The sequence below is a fragment of the Sapajus apella genome, unplaced genomic scaffold (genome assembly GCF_009761245.1).
Source record: "Sapajus apella isolate SASKATOON/1434 unplaced genomic scaffold, GSC_monkey_1.0 scaffold242, whole genome shotgun sequence".
NCBI classification, from domain to species: Eukaryota; Metazoa; Chordata; class Mammalia; order Primates; family Cebidae; genus Sapajus; species Sapajus apella.
The window spans coordinates 137,333-159,921 of NW_022437182.1; positions in this window are offsets into that span (position 1 = coordinate 137,333).

Sequence of the window (22,589 nt, forward strand, 5' to 3'; positions counted from 1 at the left end):
GAGACAGGTAAGTTTTTATTTTTCATCTCTTCTGGAAGTCTCCTGAGGAATGTTTCTTCAGTAGACCCTGTTGGCCAAGAGTCTTCTGGCCCAGAAATGCTTTTCAACTGGACAGAGTCCCCCAGCTCTTGGCCTGGGCAGCTGCAGCACTCCCAAGTAGCAGAGCAGGTGGGGAGGGACATGAGCTCAGTGCAGGGTGACCTCAGCAAAGGGATGGGGACTGATCCCAGAGTCCAGGTCATCCTTTCAACTCTTGTGTGGAACCCATAACATCTCAGTTTCTACTTATTTTGGAGATGGTTTAAAATCTTCCGTCTCAAAGTCTGAGTCTTCCCACAGGTGAATAGAGGAACCCTGGCTATGGATGTTTACTAGCAGGGCAGTGACTGTGTTTTCCTCATTTGTCCTTACCCCAGAGCTCAGTCCTGGGAAGGACACATGGTTAGGCTCCATGGATGTTTTAATGAACACACGCCTGGGATAAGCTCTAGGTCACCCCTGGGCTGGGACCTAGTGCAGGTGTGGAAAGGTATTCTTCTCAGCCTGTCCAGCCTGTTGAGCTCCACACTCATCCTGGAGCCTGCCCAGCTTCTGAGTCAGGGTCCCTGGAGATGAGGGCGAGCTCCTGAGGACAGTGAGACACCCCCACCCCTCTGTTCCTGCTGCTCTGATCTAGTCTAGACAGGGTGTACAGGGCCACGCTCTTCCACTGGTTGCAAGTGCGTCCCTGCTGGAATCCCTCTGGACCTGGATGTTGTCCTCACTGTCATATCCCCAGCCCCACACAGTGACTGGCCCTTGTGCAGATGCCCAGGAAGTAACCATAAATGTGTGGTAGGATCAGAGCAGCAAATGATTCTGCAAAAAAACACCAGGATAGGGGAGGCAGGGCTTCCTCATGTCTGGATCTCTGGAGCTGTCCCATCTAGTGTGCTTCTGTTATATACACGTCTCTTTGTAGTTAAATTTAAATATATACAATGAAATATTCAAAACCTCATCACAACAGCCACCATGCAGTGGTCCAGCAGCCGCACAGCAGAGAGCATTTCCATCCCCACAGAATGCTGTCTTGCATGTCTGCCATGAGCCTGGCCCAGGGTCTGATTGTTGGACTCATCTCACTGAAAGTGTGCACATCAAAGTTGGGATCTCAGGGTTGTGAGATTGGAGGTGAGACCTATAATGGGCCGGTGGAAGGAAAATGGAAAGGTGATTCCTTCAGCTCCTCTTTCTCACTTGAAGGCTGGAAAGTGTGAGCAATGCCTTGTTGAAGACCTCTGGCTCCACAGAGCCTAGAGAGAGTGTGAGAACACTGAGGAAAGCTCAGGGTGATCTCGTGTAATCCAGTGTGACCTCACCTGGAGTAGGAGGGTGGGTGAGTCACTCTCTGAAATAACTTCTTGCTGAGATTTGTGTCTCTAAAGATTGGCCAGTGGACACCATCCATGACGGAAGCTGCAATAGGACAATTTTTGCAGGTAGAAAATGATACCCTAGGCTGGGCGCAGTGGCTCACGCCTGTAATCCCAGCACTTTGGGAGGCTGAGATGGGCGGATCACGAGGTCAAGAGATCAAGACCATCCTGGCCAACATAGTGAAACTCCATCTCTACTAAAAATACAAAAATTAGCTAGGTGTGGTGGCATGCGCCTGTAGTCCCAGCTACTCGGGAGGCTGAGGCAGGAGAACTGCTTGAAACCAGGAGGCGGATGTTGCAGTGAGCTGAATCCCGCCACTGCACTCCAGCCTGGTGCCTGGTGACAGAGCAAGACTCTGTCTCAAAAAAACAAAAATGAAAATGATACCCTAGGAGTATTTCTGGGAGCAGTTGGGTTACACCTGTTGCCTTGGAACCTAGGAATGGGGCTATGAAGCCAGAACAACAACAACAACAACAACAACAACAAAAATAGCTATAGAGGTCTGACTTGTTCCTGTTGTATTTTAATAAGATAGAGATGAGAGGATGTGTGTCCGTGGGCTTTGTGGGCTGCGTTTGTAACCATCGTTTCTTGCTCTGGTATTTAATGATTACTTTTCCCAGGAGACCAGTTTTTCCTGCCTATGTCACATACACATTTATATATAGTTGTTTTAGGACACTAAAAATGCTGATCTTGAGAAAAAAGCATTGGCTACATAAATATTGAAACTATCTGGCATAGCAAAAGTCCCCTTTAAGAAAATGACTTACAAAGCGCAGTGACAGAAAATGCTCATGGCGTGTATATGTGAAGAATGTGTCATGTTGGCCCCAGCAGGCAACATTGCCAGTGTTGTTGCTGTCCTCAGTGCAGATAGCTGCGGCATTTGTTCAGAACCTTCGGATGCTGAAGGTGGCTGAGCCAGCCCTGCCTGGGCCACAGACCCTAAATTGGACAGAGGGGAGGGACTGTGGGTCAGAATCAACATAGTGAGGAGGATGGGTGTATGGAGCAGAGCTGACTGTGGATCCCCTGTCCCCAGGTGAGGTGCCCCCTCTGTACAGTGAGTGAGGAGGGTAAAGACAGGAGCCCTGGGTATGGTTCAGATGCGACTCCGCTTCCTGACACTCTGCTGTGGAGCCTGAGCTTTCTGAAGCCACCTTACATCTCCCAAAACCTTCACGGGAGCAGAGCCACTGCATTTAAATAAGAGCTGCGACCTGCCTGTTCCTGGGCCCCTCTGCCCTGAGTTCTCACAGCTGACCCGGTGGGGTGAAGGTGTGTCCTAGCAGGTCAGTGTTGCCACCCAAACCTACCCAGTGGGCACCCTGATGACCAAACTCCCCTGGAGGCTCTGAGTCATTTTCCAGCTGGGAGAGGCCATCTTAGGAGTGTCCCTCACTGTCCCACACTGCCCTCAGACCCCAAAGCCTTCCTGTTTCTGACACACCGGGGCATCTCAGGTGGAGAGCCTTGGCTGTCCTGATCCTCCTTTCTGAAGCTGCTCACAATGTCAGAGAGGGGCCAGGGCAGCTGGGAATCCTAAATAAATGGGGCATGGGTTGAAGGGAGGTCACTTGTTCCTGCCAGCTGTGCCAGCAGAGCATGTGTGGCACTTCTGTCAGTGTTTCCTGGGACTCAGAAGCACAGAGTTTACTCACACTATTAACACTCTCATCAGCCACCTACAGGCCTCTCTTTCATATTTTTCTTTATCACCATTTCAAATCATGTTTTCCTCCATCTCTGAGTCACCAACTCAAGTGTAAATCATGTGGTTCCACTCCAACTTCCAAATCATCTCTACAGATACTTAAAGAATTCATAGTGTGTTTCCATTTCTTAAGCAAATAATTTTTTCTCTTTAGGCCTCATCTGGTTTATTTTTTATCTTTTCTAAGATTTAAACTCATACTTAAACATTTAATTTCATTCATATGTGCATATGAACCATTTCCATTACTTCCAACAGGTCAGCATTGTGTAAACTACACTTTAGTTATAAACCCTTGTGCTGAGCAGCCAGGTTGCTGCTGATACCACGTAATCAGTGAGGACTTCCTCCTGTGCATTTCCCTCCATCTCTGAGCCACAGTGGACTAACTGCACGGAGGGTGCACACTTAATGTTACTATGTGCTGAGGGACGTCCTGCAGGATGGCTGACCTTGTTAATATCCCAGTTGTAAGAGCTTCTGAAGTTCCACAGCCTGACTGGAAATTTGTTTTATTTTTATTTTTTAAATTGCAACATCAGTTGTCTGCTCAACACTCACTGGTTTCATGCCTCACTCAGAAGTAAGTGCACAATCCTACGGCATCCGCAGGAACCTATAGATTTTGCCTGCCCCTGCCCCTTGCTGGCTGATCTCCAAACCCTCTCCCTGGCTTCCCACTGAGGGGGCTCTGGCAGCTCCTGCCACTCCCATCCTGCTCCCCGCAAGCCCTTTTGCTTTGCTCTCTGCTCTTCCAGGCAGCTCCTCCCACACAGATGTGCTGGGCTCCACAGGGGTTTCTTTCACCTCAGGTGGATCAGAACATGTGTTCATGTGACTTTTATTCATCCACATTTTGCCTTCTCTAAATTGCTTTGTCGTGATATTTGTCCATTTTTAGTGACATTTCCATTTTATCTGTCTTTTCTATTTTTTTTTCTGAAATCTTGATTGTCCTCGCTAATATCTTTCCATTGTTCCTTATCCCTCTGCAGTTTTGCCTGTTGGATCCTTCTTCTAACAAAGCACCTTAAATAGTCATTCAGGAACTCATAAGGTTATGTGACTTATCAAAATCCTAGAAACCTCAGCAAGTTCAGCACATTAAAATGCACTCAATCCCAAGTCATTAGCAGAGTACACATTGAAACTAGTTTCTCACTCTTACACCCACCAGAATAGGCACATTATCAGAGCCAAAAATGCAAAGGTTGGTGAGGATGTGGAGAAACTTGAACTGTCATGTTACTCTGGGAACATACTTAGTTTCATCCATTTTGATAAATGGGTTTCTAGTGTGTACTACAGTCATCAGCACCTGTGACCCTACAGTCTCGCTCCTGCCATCTATGTCCAAGAGACGTATGAGCCAAGGATGTTGGTGTCCACCTGGGGGACTTTACAGAAGCCTTGTTTCAAGCAACCATCATGAGAAACAGCAGAATGAATGTAAAAAACACAGAGGTGTAAACTAGTTGTGCCAACTTTCTACAATGTTATATACTGACTGTTATATACTGACTGTGATGAGCACATGGAACATGGGTGAAATTCACATATTCACATATAATTTTCAACCAGAAACAAAAGAGTACATACTGTAGGTTTGCATTTATATGATGTTTAAAAATAAATTTAAAATGTGTTGATCATGATCAGGGTAGGTATGTCCTGGGGTTACTGCCCGGAAATTAGCTGTAGAGGGACTGCCGGGGGATTTACATCTGTGTGGTGGTAAGACAGTGTCTGTAAGAAGGCAGCCGTCTGCGCATGTCATATGTGTGCACTGTGCCACAGGTAAAACAACCATCACCTAAAAACTAATGCAAATAATATCTTTCCATCATGCACACGTCCATCCTTATTGTCTCCCTGTGAGTTTAACTATATTTTAAATAGAAGTAACTTCAATTTTGTATGTACAAGAACACGCTCACACTGCTCTCTTTTAACTGGGATAATCATGATAGCAAATTCTGTAAAATACATGACAAGAAAGGTGAATTAAAAGTCAAACTCTTTCGAATACTGTTGCCAAAGTATCACACAGTACATTAGCAATCTTGATACCGAGGTTTGTTTTTTTAATTTTACTTTAAGTTTGGGATACATGTGCAGTATGTGCAGGTTAGTTACACAGGTATACATGTGCCATGGTGGTTTGCTGCACCTATCAACCCATCATCTAGGTTTTAAGCCCCACATGCATTAAGTATTTGTCCTAATGCTCTCCCTCCCCTTGCCCCCTACCCCTGACAGGCCCCAATGTGTGATGTTCCCCTCTCTTTGTCCATGTGTTCTTATTCAACTCCTACTTAAAAGTGAGAACATGCGGTTTTTGGTTATCTGTTCCTGTGTTAGTTTGGTGAGGATGACGGCTTCCAGCTTTATCTATGTCCCTGCAAAGGACATGAACTCACTCTTTTTTTTTTGTGGCTGCACAGTATTCCATGGTGCATATGTGCCACATTTTGGTTTTATAACGAAAAGGCTGGGGTTTTAATGTGGATATAAATGTGGTGGGATGAGGACCAAATCCCTACTGTTTAGGATGCTGCTGGGGAGAGTGGTGAGAAGAGACAGAGCCATCAGTTTAAAGGAATGGACATTTGGTGACAGAGGGAAGAAGGGCCTGGGTGGTCCTCAGGGACAGTCCTGGGGTGGGGTCTCCAGGCCATAGCTGTGGAGAGTTCCCTCTAAGAGGAGAAGGGACTCTGCATTGTCCCTGCAGGGCTCAGGATGAAATAGGAGTCTGAAGACACTGACCTTTGGTTTGGAAGAAATGAACAGGAAGAAAGGTCCACTCTATGCTGGTGCAGCCACTGCCCATCCTCAACCAGGCCTTAGTCCAGCTGCACAGACAGTGGCTCAGATCAATATTAAGTCAGGTGGGAAGCTTTATAAACTGAAGTCCTCAAACCACTGACACTCCAGCCCAGGTGCCCCTTATCAGTTAAAGGGCATTAACTGCTCACTCAGAGTTGGCCAAGTGGAAGGAAGCTAAGCAGTCTTGTGACAGTTTAGAATGTTGCTTTCTAATACAGTTAGGGGTCAGTTGGCTGCAGGGGTCCCTTGTAGCCAACTGATGATTAGAAACGTGTAGCCCATGGCAGCTGACTATAATGCTGCTATGAGAGGATTGCCCTGTTTTGAATCACTCTCATCCTTCCAAGGGGCTTCATTTGAGATAAACCACATCCTGTTTGGGGTCTGGGATGGAAAGGGAGAGACAGAGGCTGGGTCTTGTATCCAAGCTCTTTTCTGGGCTCAGGCACGTATTCCAGGACATCCGCCCTCCCACAGAAACCGTGGGCCAGGATGTCTTGAGAGTCAGGGGAGTTCATGTTTTGGGGGGTCTAGAGCATGATCTGGAGGTCTCAAGTGTGAAGACATCTCTGGCCCCAAGGCCTCAGTTACATTTCTGCCCCAGGTGCATCACACAGCAGTGTGGTGATTGGAGAGTGGCATGACTGCCTTTAAAAGAATTTCTTCCAACTGTGAAGCGCAGGCCACAGCTCCTCCTCTGCCCACCCTCAGGGCTGATGTGGGGATCATAGGAGATGATCGCGTGTACTGTCCATGCGCTGTAAAGCCTCCCACACAGGCAAATGAAGAAAAGCCAACCTCCACCCTCCCCTGCCCTGGAGCATCCATGTCCCCTCTCTGGTCACCCACTATCAAGTGTGTAGCTTCTTCGCTCAGGCATTTAATGATGGAGGGGTCATGGAGCATTGAAGAATCAGCCACTTTTTCTAAAGCTTTAGCTCTGTTCAATGATCTTTGGCCTCATCATGCTAACCAGTCAGCCCTATTAAAGTGTTTAGATGGCAGTGCAGAGAACCGGAGGCTGAGGGGTTGCAGGACGTTCCCCGGTTCTCGTGGCTCTAAGTGGGACTGAGCCCAGGCCCTCAGGCCCCAGCCCCCATGCTCAGTCACTCTGCTAAGCTGCCTTTCTGGACCATCTCATCTACATAAAGGCATTTTCCACACAACCTTTCTCTTAGGTGTTTCAAGTGCACATGAAAACCCAAAATCTTCCGAAAGCCCAGCATTGGCTCAGAGGCTGTCAGGGAGTCTGTGCAGTGGGATCCACTGTTTGAGCTCTGCATCAATTATGGTCCATTTCCTCTGCTCTTCTGCCAACAAGATGTCAGCAGCTCTCTTTACTGCGAGTACATTTCCCAGGATCTTAGCTGATGGATTTGAGAAGAAAAGCATTTTCCTCCTTCAAGAATCTATACAGCCTAGACCAGCAGCAAGTCAAGAAAGGGCCCCCGACCAAGCACAGGTGCACCAGCAGACGGTGAGCTGACGGCACTGTGGATACTAAGCTCTTATGTTGATTCAAGAATAACGATTGCAGGTTTGTTCCAAAGTTGAATATTTAAAATAATAAGAATGCTGAGCCATATTGTTATTCATGTTAGAAAATTTTAATTTACTATTCTGTCATTAGTGTTTCAACTGCATAAAGATACATTCACAGCTCAGCTTTGGTTGACATTTAATAGCAAAACACATCTGAAGCTCCTGATTATTAAACATTTGCTGCAATAGATCTGCCCCTAAAATAGTGTTGTCAAATGACTCTTTAATTAATAGATATTATTATTTGGATAAATTTTACATTAACAAAAAAATAGAACAGATACTGAAGTTAGCACGTGGCCTTTTCCTCCACTTCCCCTGTAATTGACATATTGGAATGGTGCATTTATGGTTAATGAACCAATGTTTACACATTATTAACCATATGTGTTAGTTGACATTATGGATTACTCTTTCTATTGTGCATTTTCAAGGTTTTTTAAAAAAATTTACAATGTCTTGCTCCACCTTGCATGCACTCATTGTTCTGCTGTTGACAAAACCCTGTGCTTCAGCTGTTTTTCCTTGTCTTTTCCTTGGAAACAGCTAAATTTCTTTTTGCTTTTTTAAAATAATTTTATTGCATTTTAGGTTTTGGGGTACATATGAAAAACATGCAAGATTATTGCATAGATACATACATGGCAATGTGGTTTGCTGCCTTCCTCCCCATCACCTATATCTGGCATTTCTCCCCATGTTATCCCTCCCCATCTCCCCACCCCCTTCTGTCCCTCCCCTAGTTCCCCCCCCACAGACCCCATGTGTGATGCTCCCCTCTCTATGTCCATGTGTTCTCATTGTTCAACACCTGCCTATGTGTGATAACGTGGTGTTTGATTTTCTGTTCTTGTGTCAGTTTGCTGAGAATAACAGGTTCATCCATGTCCCTACAAAAAAAATGACTCATTGTTTTTTATGTCTGCATAGTATTCCATGGTGTATATGTGCCACATTTTCCCTGTCCAGTCTATCCTCACACACTGGGGTCTGTTGGGGGGGAACTAGGGGAGGCACAGCGGGGATGGGAGTTGGGGAGGGATAACATGGGGAGAATGCCAGATATAGGTGATGGGGAGGAAGGCAGCAAACCACACTGCCATGTGTGTATCTATGCAACAATCTTACATGTTCTTCACATGTACTCCAAAACCTAAAATAAAATAAATTCAAATGTAGTCCACGGTGGACAAAATATCAACTCCTTGATTAAAGCCAGTGTCTACCCAGGCCCCTCTAGGGGATAAGCTTCCTCCTCGCCCCTCTGGCTTGTCTCCCCTGCAGGACTCCCACATTTCCTGGAATATCTCACCCTTTACTGCCCCACAGGCTCTGCAGGCTGGGCTGGACTCTTTCCACCCAGGCTTGCAGCTCCAGCGGGGAGGAACAAGGTGGGGCCTGTTTATGAAGGAGCCATGCCTCACTGTGCCTCTCCTAGTACCTGCATTTTAACTGTGCAATGTGGAGCCCTCTTTCCCGTGGGACCCCAAGTGTCTTCAAGACACCTTGGCCAGAGCCTATGGCTTCCCATCACCTTTAGTGACACAGCTCTTTTTGGTGTATAAGACACTGGCCTACACGTTAAGTCTTCTGCCTCAGAGCTGACTCCAAGCCCTTCCCCAGGGCCAGCCAGACCAGTCTGGGTTGTCCAGTGGCTTTGAAATACTTCGGGTGGGAAAGGGGCTTGACTGGCTCCCACACTCAGGGGCAGGGTAGGGAAGAATGGAGAATCTCCTCGTGTGCCTGGGCCCAACACAGATGAGTTCCTGACTTTCCCAGGGGTGGCCACTGCCTCTCAGAGTATGCCTGCTATGGCAGTTGACTCCTGAGACACTGGTGACCAAAAGCTGGTCCTTCCCAGGTCCTCTGCTCCTCCCTTCTCAGCCTCTGACATGACTGTCACTGGCAGTCTCCTGCTGGCTGCTCAGGCCTCTGGCTGGGGAGCCGAGGGACACTTGAGGATCCTCTTGTCAAAGCCACCACCTGCTCTGAAAAACCCTCCATGAGACCTGAAGACAAACCGGCATGGGTGGGTGTATGGCCGACCCTCCCTCAGCATCCTTTCCTTTCCTGCAGGGCCAATGGCATCAGCAAAGGTCTATCCCCTTGCTGGTGTGGAAGCTGTATGAAGAGAAGGAGCTCCAGGATCTCATCCTGGACCTGCTGGCCCCTGCCTACAGGAGGAAACAGGACGTTGTTAGGCCTCCTCTCCATGAGAAAGGTGAGCACAGAAGCAGCACTGGTGACAATCATGACACCGAGTTGTCACTTAGTGCCTCTGATGTGCCAGGCATTGTCTACAAATCTAACATTTAGACAACTCTCTAGGAAGGTGATGTCTCCTTTTACAAGTGAGGAAACTGAGGCACAGTGTCTTGTCTCTCACCCACAGTTCCCAAGGCAATGGGAGGTGCAGGGCTCAGGCTTGGTAAAGGTCCTACCAGGAAAGGAAAGAATTCAATGGGTACTGCAGGAGGGTAGTTCCACTGCTCCCAGTCAATTTTTAAATCTCTAATCAAATAATTTTTGTCTCTGAAAACATGATGATAAAGTATATGTTGGCAATGTAAAAGTTGAACTGAATAAAAAGTTACATTTTGAGATTTACTGGTTTGAAGAAAATTAGGTGTTAGTTGAAGATGGAACAACAACAGTCACTTCCTGACCTAGGCTTCATCAGAGCCACCAGCAGGGTGAATGGACCAGGTTGGGAGTGCGGGGAGAGGTTTTTTTTCTTGCTTCCCTGAGGGTCTGGAGCACTGTGTAAACATCAGTGCCATCATGCTTTAGTTCACAGTAATAGCCTCATCCTCAGGCTGCAGCCCAAAAATGTGCAGAATCTCTGAGCTAGTTGAGGCATCTTTGGATCTGGAAAGGCAGCTGGAAACTTCGGAGCCCTGCTGCTATATTTGACTCTGAGGAGCACAGCTCAGGAGATACCGGGGACTGCTCCCTGGCTTCTGCTGGCACCAGTATTCAACTTTTCCACCGACATTGACATCACTGCTCAGGGTGAGGTGAGTCTGGCAGATGCTCCCAGGGATGCAGAGAGGGAAGATGAGTCAGCACAGGCTGGAGAGGGACCCTGCAAACACAGACACATTGTTGGTGGAGCTAAGTGTTAAACTCCCTGGGGTTCAAAGCCAGAGATGGCTGACACAGGCTGGAGGCTGCCCCAGGTCCTAGAAAGCTGTCCTCACCTGTGCAGTGGGAGAGAAGCACACGGAGAAGAGATATCCATGCCATGGTGGGCACAGCTGACACGCCAGCCCCAACTCTCACCTGAGGCTGCTTTAATCTTCTTCATGGGCCTGCCAGGGGAGGGGCTGTGCCCACACCTTTGTTTCTCCCCCTGGTGATCTCAGGCCCACCCTGAGAAGCAGCTGCCATCTGACCTTGGTTCTTGGTACAGAGAGGACTAACATGTGAGACTCAGAGTTGGCCCCATAGGAAGGGCCAGGAGGAAGCAGCTGCTGGGACATTCCACAGTTCTGTGGGCAGGAGTACACTGCCCTGCGGGGTTTCCGGGGGTGGCACAGCTGTGGGTTCCCTCAGTGCAGACCCTGAGGTAGACCCACAGTGCCCCCTGCTCCTCACTGGTTAGATTACAGTCTCTCAGTGGAAATTATGTGAGTGGAGTCCCCTGAGAGCCTGGCCCCAGTCGATCCACAGCATCTATGGATCACACACTCACACTGTCTTGAGTTACTGATATTGATAAATAGCTTTTCCATGAGGATTTCTGAGTTACTAAAAGAAGGGCATGTAGGGAAAATGAGGACCATTTAATGTGAGGAGGCTGCAGTGAGGGGAGAATGCAGGGGGCTCTGGAAGCAAAGGCCCGAGCAGCTCCTTCCATAGAGAATGGATTGGTTAATTGTCTGGGCTTGTTAGAGGTATAAACAGGAGACAGGATGGATGAAATGGACGCTTTATAGAGACATCTTTGGTGCCACTTTCAACAAAGAGCCTGAAGGCAGCAGAGCAGGTGAGGATGTGTCAGGGGAGCTGAGGGCTGTCCTGTGGGATCTGGATGAGGCTGAGAAGGAATCCATGGGTGACTGTGGCCTTTGACAAAAAGTGAAGGAGGCATGGGGATGAGGCTGATGGTTGCAGCTGGGTTGATTGGGTGGTTTTTGTCTTCATTTGCTGTTATTGCAAGATGAGAGAGAGTGAGAGAACAATATGAAGAGAAGCAAATTCATTTTGGCTTCTTTTTGTAAAATCAAGTAGGAAACAGGCACATTTTAGTCCACTTCGTGCAGCTCCACCAAAATCCCAGACAGGGTGGTTTCTAGAGAACAGATCTTCATCTTCTCCCAGGTTTTGAGGCTGGGAAGTTCAGGATCAAGGCTCTGGCATCTGAGAAATGTCTTCTTTCTGTGTCCTCACATGGCAGATGGTGGAAAGAAGAGAGAGCACACTGTTTCTCCAGCTTTTGTAGAAGGGCCCTGATCGCAATCATGTGGTCTCCATACTCAAGACTATATCACCTTGTCAAGGCCCACCTCTTAGTACTATCACATTAGCGATCCAAATCTATGCATTTTGGAAGGGAGACATTCAAACCAGAGCATGATGAGAACAGCAGCACTGGAAGGCAGGGTTTCTCATGTCAGTCACTTGCTAATGGGGGTATGGAAGCCACCCTGAAGATGCAGCTCAGTCTTGGGGAGAGAGAGGACAGGATCAGAACAGGACTAGAAATAGACACAGGAGCGACCCTGCTCACAGAACAGAGAGGAGAAGCCTCATATCAGGTAGAAATAATGAATGCCTCATTTATTTCTTCATCCACTTATTCAGTCATTTTAATAACATATTTATTAGCCAACTCCTCTTCAGATTTGGGCCCCTGGTGTCAGTCAGTCTATTTGGATAATCAGGTTGGTCACATATTTTGATGTGTAATTTTTTTCTGCTGATTCACTCAGTTAATAAAAGTGTGACTTTTTTGGGGGACAGGATTTCACTCTGTCACCCTGGCTGGAGTGCAGTGGCACTGTCTTGGCCCACTGCAGCCTCCATCTCCCAGGCTCAAGGGATCCTCCTACCTCAGATTCTCAAGTATCTGGTACTACAGGCACATGCCACCACACCTGGCTAAATTTTTTTTTCTACTTTTTAGAGTGAAGTTTTGCCGTGATGTCCAGGCTGGTCTAGAACTCCTAAGCTCAAGCAATCCACCCACCTTGGCCTCCCAAAGTGTTAGGACTACAAACATCAGCCACCACTCCTGGACTGATATGTATTGTATAATTGTTATGTGTTCTTGTTGAATATTTCATTTTACACACATACAATGTCCCACATTTCCTGATGTCAATAATTTTTATTAAAATTAATTGGTCTAATAGCAAGATAACCACAAGAGCTTTCTGCAGGTAAATGTTTGCATAATGTCTTTTTAGCACCCTTTTACATTTAACACACAAGTAACTTTATTTTAAGGAAATGTATTTTTATCTGGCTCATCAATACATTTACATTTAATACACCTGCACCATACACTTCTTAAAACAGGATTTCATAGGGAAATCGCTATGCTGTCACTCACAAACCTATTTCTAATAAACACAGATACTGAATATGTATTAAAGAAGACTATATTAGATGAACCACACCCTGCTAAACACATTGATTCTCAGAGATAATGCGAGGCTCATTCACTCATGTTAAACCTGCTAAACTTAACATTTAAATATGTATCACAGAAGATGATAGCACATGAACCTCATGTTTCTAAATGCAATGCTTCACAAGGTAGCATTATTCTCAATCACTCATACATCTACCTCACTTCAATACAGAGCAAATACGTATCAATGAACAATGCACCACACACACTATACGATGCTAAACACAGTGGCTCATACAGTTAACATAATGTGTTCATTCATGAACCCAGCTCTCTTTTTTTTTTATTTTATTATTATAAGATGGGGTTTCACCATGATGGCCAGGCTGGTCTTGAACTCTTGACCTCAGGTGATCCACCCACCTCAACCTCCCAAAGTGCTAGGATTACAGGCGTGAGCCACCGTAACCCAGCTCTCTTAAACACTGAAATCAAACACATATGTGGGACACAGCACACAGTGTGATTTGTATCTGCATCTCCCTCATGCCTGTTGTGTATTTCATCTAATGTAGGTACAAAATGTGACCTTGGTCTTCACCCCCATCAGCCATCACCGATCACGTTACAATAGTGACATAATGCAACTCAGTTCTGCATCCTCCTCTATCATACGATATCATGTGACAATGTGACCCAAGGTGAGTAATGACTATCCCCTCTCACCTGCTGTATCACGTCGTGACATCTGTGACTCACATGCACTGTGAATCAGGCCTGCAACCCTTCTATCAGTTGTTGGATGACATTGTATGTGCCATAGTGACATAATGCAACTGAGGTCTGGGCTCCTTGATGTCATAAGTGACGTAGTGACATGGTGTGAACAGGGCGGCCTCCCCCTTATCATTGGCTATCATATATGACATCATGATACAAAGTGACAAGTATGTGCCCCCCTGAAGTGTTCTATATCATATGTGACATAGAGTAAGGTGAGCCTGAGTCCCTCTCTTGGTTGTCTTACATTATTTTATTTTATTTTTTGAGACAGTGTCTCACTCTGTCCCCCAGGCTGGAGTGCAGTGGTGCAATCTCAGCTCACCACAACTTCCATCTCCTGGGTTCAAGTGATTCTCCTGCCTCAGCCTCCTGAGTAGCTGGGACCACAGGTGTGCACCACCTCACCCAGCTAATTTTATTTTTTAGTTACACAGTGACATATGTGACTGAGGTCTACCTGCCCTCTCAGCTGATGCATGGCACCCTTATTGCCTAAGGGTTAATGTTTCTCAGGCCTGCACCCTGCCTCTTCTGTCACACACTAACATATGCTATGTAGGATGAGGACACAGAGCAGACACACTTAGTCACTGCACCTTGTATAATATAACACAACAGCTGAGAGAGTGGGAGACATTTCTCATCGCATTCTGCCAGTGTATCATAGCATACAGCAGCTGAGAACGGGGTACATCCCTGACTCACATGCTCACATAATGTCACAATGTCACATATAATATCATAAGTCATACAGTGGGCCAATCATGGTGGCTCATGCCTGTAATCCTCACACTTCGGGAGTCTGAGGTAGGTAAATTGCTTGAGCTCTGGAGTTTGAGACCAGCCTGAGCAACATGGTGAAAACCTGTCTCTACTAAAAACACAAAAATTAGCCAGGTGTGGTGGTGTGTGTCTGCATTCCCAGCTACTCAGGTGGCTGAGGTGAGAGGATGGCTTGAGCCCAGGAAGCAGAGGCTGCAGTGAGCCAAGATTGTGCTACCGCACTCCAACCTGGGCAACAAAGCCAGACCCTGTCTCAAAAATAAAAAAATAAAAATGAGTCATCCAGTGACGTGTGACTCACATCTGCAGGCCATCTCTTGGCTGCCATATGATATTGTCAACCTTAAATAACAAGTTTCAGGGAATATGGTTAAATGGGGAGTTTGAGCACAAACCTTGTCAACAGCCATCAGAAACACAGATTCCAAAGAGTGCAATTCAGTGCTCCAAAGTGGAGAAGATTTGGGGCTTGTTTACATATATAAGGTTTGGGAAGCTTAGCAGGGTTTCAACATACTCCCCACAAGGCTAGCACACAGTTACAGTAATCTGATTCATCAACGCAGTATTCTTTTTGAGAAAGGCATATTTAACCTTCCACGATGAAGATGTAAAAAGTGTAGGGTCTTTTACACCATCTAGTCTGAGTTAGGTACAGGACAATAAAGGACACAGTTAATCTATGACCCAGATCAGCAACTAGAAGGGGAGGCCTGGTCTCTGTTTTCTCCTGGTCACTTACAGAATGTGGACAATGAGGAAGAGACACTTTATAATCTAGGAGGCTGAAGTTGCATCTATCGCTACACGGCTCAGACCAATCACAGCTCTCTCAAGGCCCAAAGTGTCTAGGAGGTCCCAACAGCGTTTACATTTTGTCTACTTTCACAATTGCACATGTTACATAGCGGCATAATGTGTCTTCGGTATGTGTCCCTGGTTTTGGCTATTTGTGATGCCACATGTGACACAGTGTCACAATTGAGTCCGGTTCCTGTGAGTGATTTGCCAGTCCTGACCACAGGCAATAACAAAGGCTTTACTTGGCAGGGCTGATGGGAGAAACCCCCTCCCACACCAGGTGTGGTGCATGGCCAGTGCATGGGCAAGCCCTGGCTGAGCACAAAGGCCACACACATGGCCTGCTGGGTGGTCTCTAGGCTTGTTGACTGAGTGGCCACGCAACAGTGGCTGCCTTTTAAAAGATCTTATGCAATAAGCTGAGCAATGTCCCCAGGTGAAGCGTGAGCTGCGGACAATACTTGAGCAAGCGAATTGCAATTGGAGTATCGGTGCCTCCTCTTTGTTCGCTAGAGGTTTCTCTCTAGCGAGCTCAGAGATTGTTCATCAACCCCCATGGTCCTGTGGTGGTTAATTTTATGTCGACCATCCTGGCTGGGCATTTCCAGGTGCATTTAGCATGTGAGGCAGTGGGCAAGGCACATGGTCCTCCCCAGTGTGACAGGCATCACCCAATCCACTGAAGGCCTGAGTGAAACAAAGGCTGGGGAAGGAGAATTCACTTCCCTTTTCCCCACGTCACTACTGGAGCTGGACATATTTTCTCTTGCCCTCAGACTGCCATTTCCACATCCACCCTCTTGGTTCTCAAGCCTGGGGAGGGAGGTATAAAGGTGCCGGATGTACAGACACCAGTCAGAGCAGCACAGGCCTTCGGGAGGTGTCCAGGGCCTCCAGGAATGGAGGAAACAGGTCATGCCCAGGAAACAGCAAGGGAGATGGGGATCTTTACCTTTATTTCTTTATTATTTTTTTGAGACAGAGTTTTGCTCTTGTCACCCTGGCTGGAGTGCAATGGCACAATCTCTGCTCACTGCAACCTCTGTCTCCTGAATTCAAGCAATTCTCCTGCCTCAGCCTCCTGAGTAGCTGGGATTACAGGTGCACACTGCCATGCCTGGCTAATTTTTATATTTTTAGCAGAGACGGTTTCTTTTTTTTTTTTGAGACAGTCTCACTCTGTCGCCAGGCTGGAGTGCAGTAGTGCCAACTCAGCTCACTGCAACCTCTGCCTTGGGTTCAAGCCAGTCTCCTGCCTCAGACTCCCAAGTAGCTGGAACTATAGATGCATGCCACCATGCCCAGCTAAATTTTGTATTTTTAGTAGAGATGGGGTTTCACCATGTTGGCCAGGATGGTCTCGATCTCTTGACAGACATCATGATCTACCCACCTTGGCCTCCCAAAGTGCTGGTATTACAGGCGTGAGCCACCACACCTGTCCAGGTTTCACCGTGTTGGCCTGGCTGGTCTCAAACTCCTAACCTGTGGGGGTCCACTAGCCTCGGCCTCCCAAGTGCTGGGATTACAGACATGAGCCGCCACGCCTGGCTGAGATGGGAATCTTTACATGTGTGGTCCTTCCATGGCTTGGGAGGGAGAGAACCTCCTCTGTGGGCAGATCATCGATGTCTTTGGGGATACCCTGCTGTCACAGCCAGGCCTACAGGGTCCTCCAGCCTTGTCAGAATCTTCCATCGTGGTCTTTTCTCTGCCTACACAGAAGGGCATTTCCTTTGGCCTAGGTCTAGTCTTCCATGCTACGAGCTTGTTGCGAGGAACTGAAGATTTCCCAAAGGCTGACTCTGGCCAAGAGAAGACTGCATGTCCCCAACAGCGTGGAGGTGCTGATGGAACACACTTATCCATCTCACCCCGTGACTGCCATGGGTTCCATTTTGTCTCCCCTTCCAATTCATATTTTGAAGTCCTGATCTCCAGTTATCTCAGGAGGCGACTGTGTTTGGAGACAGGTTCTTTACAGAGGTGATTAAGTTAAATGACCTCAGGGTCAATGGGGTGAACCCTAATCCCACTCTATAACTAGTGTCTTTATCAGAAGAAATGTGGAAACAGACTGTTAAATCAAGTTTAGCCTAAAACTACCTCCTTATGTATTTTAAGTTCAGCCTAAAAGTTTCTCTGTACATTGTAAACTATAACGTAAATGGAATTGTTAACAGACTCTAGCCTACTTTTGTGCCAATCACTGAGTTTTGGCCACTTAAATGTGGCCCACTGTTCAAACTGTGTTGAAATGAGGCAAATGCCAAGCCGTGGCCAATCTGCCTGTTTCTGCCCCTCACTTCTGTTTTCTGTGGGTCACTTTCCTTTTTCTGTCCATAAAGCTTCTTTCACCACATGCCTGTGTGGGAGTCACTGAGCCTACTCTGGCTCCGGAGGCTTCCAATTCGCGAATTGTTCTTTGGCCAACTAAAAGAAAAATGTCAGCCATATTACATTTAAAAGAGTTAAACAAGACACACAGAGGGAAGACATTGTGAAGTCACAGGGAGATGTCAGCCATTGATGAGTCAAGGAGAGTCAGAGAACAGACCCTTCACTTGCAGCCCTCAGAAGGAACTGGGAGCCCAAAGGCATCTGAGACAGGTCTCATTCATCTAGAAAGTTCATTGTGCCAGGTTAAGGACACACCCATGACACAGCCTTAGCAGGTGCTGGTGACACCTGGGGCACAGCTTGCTTTTATATTTTTTAGGGAGACAGGGGACATCAATCAGTACAGTAAGATTTACTACTGGCTCTGTCTGGAAGGGCAGAGCAACTCAAAGCAGGGGACTTTCAGGTCATATGTAGATTTGAAGGCTTTGATTGGCAATTGGTTGAAAGTTAAGTTATCTAAAGACCTGGAATCAATAGAAAAGAATGCCTGGGTTACCACAATAAAGGATTTTGGAGAGCAAAGTTTGATGCAGATGACGCCACCAGGTAGCAGGCTTCAGAGAGAGTGGATTGTAAATGTTTCTTATCAGACTCAAGGTCTATATTGATGTTAATGCTGGTCAGCTTTTCCTGAATTCCAAAAAGGAGCCCACTCCCTACTGCTTCTGGTCACTGCCTGAACTAGTTTTTCAGGCTTACTTCAGCCAAGAGAAGGGGTCTTAGAATTTTATTTTTGGTTTACAGAACTGACCCTACCAACAACTCAATCTGAGACCTCTGGCCTCCAGAACTGTAAGAAAATCCACTCCTGGTATTGCCCTCAATCTGTGGTCCTTGGTTATGGAGCCCAAAGACACACACAGTGACATCTCATCACCTACGTATGCGTGTTTTCCAATCTGAACCCAGGCTGGGGTTATAGTGGCCTGGGAAGATACAGCTGCCCCTCACATTGCCCATGGCACTAAGCAGATGAGGAAACAAATCTGGGCAGGCCAGTGTTCCCTTGTGGAGGTGAAGACCCTTTGCACAAGTCTGGTGGGTCATTGTAAGTTTTTCCTCATGCTTACTTCACTGGCACATTGGTCATGGCCTGGCCGGCTTGGGTCATGGTGGTGGCCATTGGGCAACTGAGTGACATTTACCCCTTCTCATCCCACAGACTGAAGGGCCCCAGTGTGTGCCAGCCAGAGGAGCAGCCCCCTAGAGTCTCACAGGGCTTTTGCCCAAGCCCGTTGGCAACATTCCTCCTCCCATTGGCTCTAAGTGCAGACCTCAGAAGCTGCATGTATTACTGACTGCCCTTGGAGTCTAGGGAGAATTCTCTCCATGTTCACACCCTCCAGTCAGAAGGAGCAATCTCACTCTCCCGTGGTGCAGAGGCTGAGCAGCAACTCTTGAGCGTGGACTGCTTTCCTGCACTTCCAGGGTCTCCCCTGCATTATCTCTAACTAGCCATCAGTGTGACCAATTGGGGGTCTCTGGCACAACAAAGACCCCTTGGCCCCTCATCACCAAACACTTCAACAACCAGGCCCATGCCGCCACCAGGGCTCTGCTTCCCACCTGGCTGGCTGGCATGCAAGGTCTCACCTGTCATTTTTCCAAAGAGCACTATAACCAGGTCAATCTCCAGGAGGGGACATGAAAGGCCCAACGGCACGGATCTGTCTGAAGCATGCAGGGCAAAGGCCCATGGCATGTGGCCTCTTTTCTGCAAAACAAACATACCTGCTTTTATAGGACTTGCAGCTTTGGTGTGAGGAGCCTAAAGTTCTTTACTCTCTAAAAGACACAGGTTGCTCTCTGAGTGCCTGAGGGACTCAGGGCTGTGAGTCCACCAGCATGGTTTCAGGACCTCTACTCAGTCATCCAGCAGAGGCACCATGTATAGTCAGCACTCCACACATCCTCACTTCATGAGCATCGACAGTGCAAACCAACACACCCATCACACTCACACAACAGCACACGCCACACATCGGTCTGAGCCTCCCTCACAGATTGCTTTCATCTCTTTTTCTCTCTTCACTGCAAGTTTTTTGCCCAAATGCAATTAAGCACTTTTGTGTGGAAACACAAACCAAAGAGTTTTAACGAGGCACCACTCTAGCAGTGGCTGTGGACCATCATCTCCTGGCTGGAAACAGGGAATTCTGTTGGTGAGGGAGGAGCAACGCAGCAGCAGAGTGGGTTGATGCACTCTGGGGTGGGTGGATGGATGGGTGGAAGAACAAATTTACTTACTTACTTACTTATATTTGGTTCGTGCTCTGTTGCCCAGGCTGGAATGCAGTGGTGCAATCTCAGATCACTGCAGCCTGGACATCCCGGGCTCAAGTGATCCCACCTCAGCCTCCCAAGTAGCTGGGACTTCAGGCACATGCGACTACACCAGCTAATATTTTTTTTGAGATGGAGTCTTGCTCTGTTGCTAGGCTGGGGTGCAGTGGCGCCATCTCAGCTCACTGCAACCTCCGCCTCCTGGGTCCAAGCAATTCTCCTGCCTCAGCCTCCCAAATAGCTGGGTCTATAGGTATCTAACACCAGCTATTTTTGTATTTTTTAGTAGAGATAAGGTTTCACCATGTTGACCGGGATGGTCTCGATCTCTTGACCTCGTGATCCACTAGCCTCAGCCTCCCAAAGTGCTGGGATTACAGGCATGAGCCCCCATGCCCAGCCTACACCAGCTAATTTTTTAAAAAATTTTTGTAGAGAAAAGCTCTCACTCTAGTCTTGAACTCCTGGCCTCAAGCCATCTGCCCACCTTGGCCTTCCAAATTGCTGGGATTACAGGTGTGAGTCACTACACTCAGCCCACTCAATTGTAAGTGGCTATTTGCTTTGACTCAACAAACACTGCTGATGGTAACAAGCACTAACTCAGTCCTAATCTTGCCACCCAACACAACATTTTATCAACACGGAGCAAACGTTCTCAGATCTGAGGAGCTGGCCGCACTGCCCATCTTGCTGGTGGGGCAGTGGGAGGCCCCGCCCTCCTCCCATTCCACACCACCTAGGTGAGAGCTGTGCCCAGGCACTGCCACTTGTAACTGGTCCACAAGGCGCTGTCTTCTAAAAGGGTGCTGGACCTCCACTGCCCCCGTGGGCAACACATTTGCCAAGCACGCACAAGACACACCAAGGCCAAGGCCTGTCTGATTTGACAATAAAGACACAATGAGCCCCTCTCATTCAGAGCTGATTACTCACAGAGTAAAAACAAGAGAAGCCTGAGATGGCAGCTCCCTGCCATCCTCATGCCACACACTAAAAAGGACAGCACCGAAACAAAAGGGGTCAGAGAGCATGTGTTTCAGGACACCCACTGCAGAGGAGCCCCTCCTCACTGCAGGTGGGTGGTGCCCTCTTCTGCAGCTCTGTTGTGCGGGTGGGGCAGGGAGCCTCACACTTACCAGGGCCAGTGAGGCAGGCAGTGAGGAACAGTCTCAGGAGACAGAGGGAGTGAGTGGGGCCTGGGTCCAGCCTGATGTTCTGGGAGGAGCAGGCTTAGGTCAGCTGCTGTGCACACCTCTGTATGGTTGCTGGTGATCCTGCAATGGCTCCAGGCCCCACAGCAGAGCTATTTTTCCTCCCACACAACGGACACCCAACCTGACACAGGAAAACTCACAGAGAAACACAGAAAGGCACATGTGACACTCAAAGACAGACCCACACAAAAGCCATGCAGCAAAGCCTTTTGCCACACGTGCGTACACGCATGCGCGCGCGCGCACACACACACACACACACACACACACACACACACACACACACACAGGTGCTCGTCCCTTTAAAGCATAGGCTAGGTGTGCTTGCCTAGACATACCTGTGTCACAGACCAGGGACCTGCAGCCCCCAACACACACCAGCCACCCCACACTAACCCAAGCTGTCACCAGCCAGCCGGGAAGACTTGGGAGGCCAAGTGGAGGTGGACAGTGGCCTCAGAGCAAAGGCCTTCGGTGGATACCACCTGACATGAAGAGCCATGGGGCCCACTGTGTCCACACACACAGGGGACACGCATGTCTGTGCACCAGTGTCCCCATTCCTACACACCCATCCCTGGGGCTCTAGGGGATGAGACCCCTCTTTCCAGATCAGGCCCTGCCTGAAGACCCAGAGATGGCCCAGGAGTCCCCATACCTGAGTGACCCATTGCTCATGTCCATGAAAAAGAAAAGGAACTTTTTATCTGAGGAATTTGAGCTCTCTTTAGTTATCAGGCCCAGAGAGGCACTGGAATGAGACAGCAGTCACATCTAACTCCCACTTGAGCTAAAGACCTCGTGAAGCCACTTGCTCTGTGGGCTCCATACTGATGCCGGTTGACATAAAAAGCCACATGCTGTACACCATAACTCTTACCCTGTCGTTCAACACTGTCTAGCCCATCACTAAGGTTCTCTCTGGAAACCAGTCAGAATTCCTGCTGACTTCATGTCAGCCCACTCCTTGTCCCCTTCGGTCTTGAAACACTTCCTGGTAATAAGGCTGAATGGAGCACTCCCAGGGCACCTTGGCGTCCTGGGCAGCTCTCTTAGCCTTGGCCCAGACAAACTCTCTATATGGATTGTGGTTCCATTTCTTTCTTTAGGTTGACATCCACATTAGGGGAGTGCTGTTGCTGGGCTCGGGGGGCTGGGGAAGCTGGTTCAGGTCGGAAGTTGCACCAAGGGTGGGAGAAGAGGCCTTCCTACATCAGCGGCCAAACAAGGC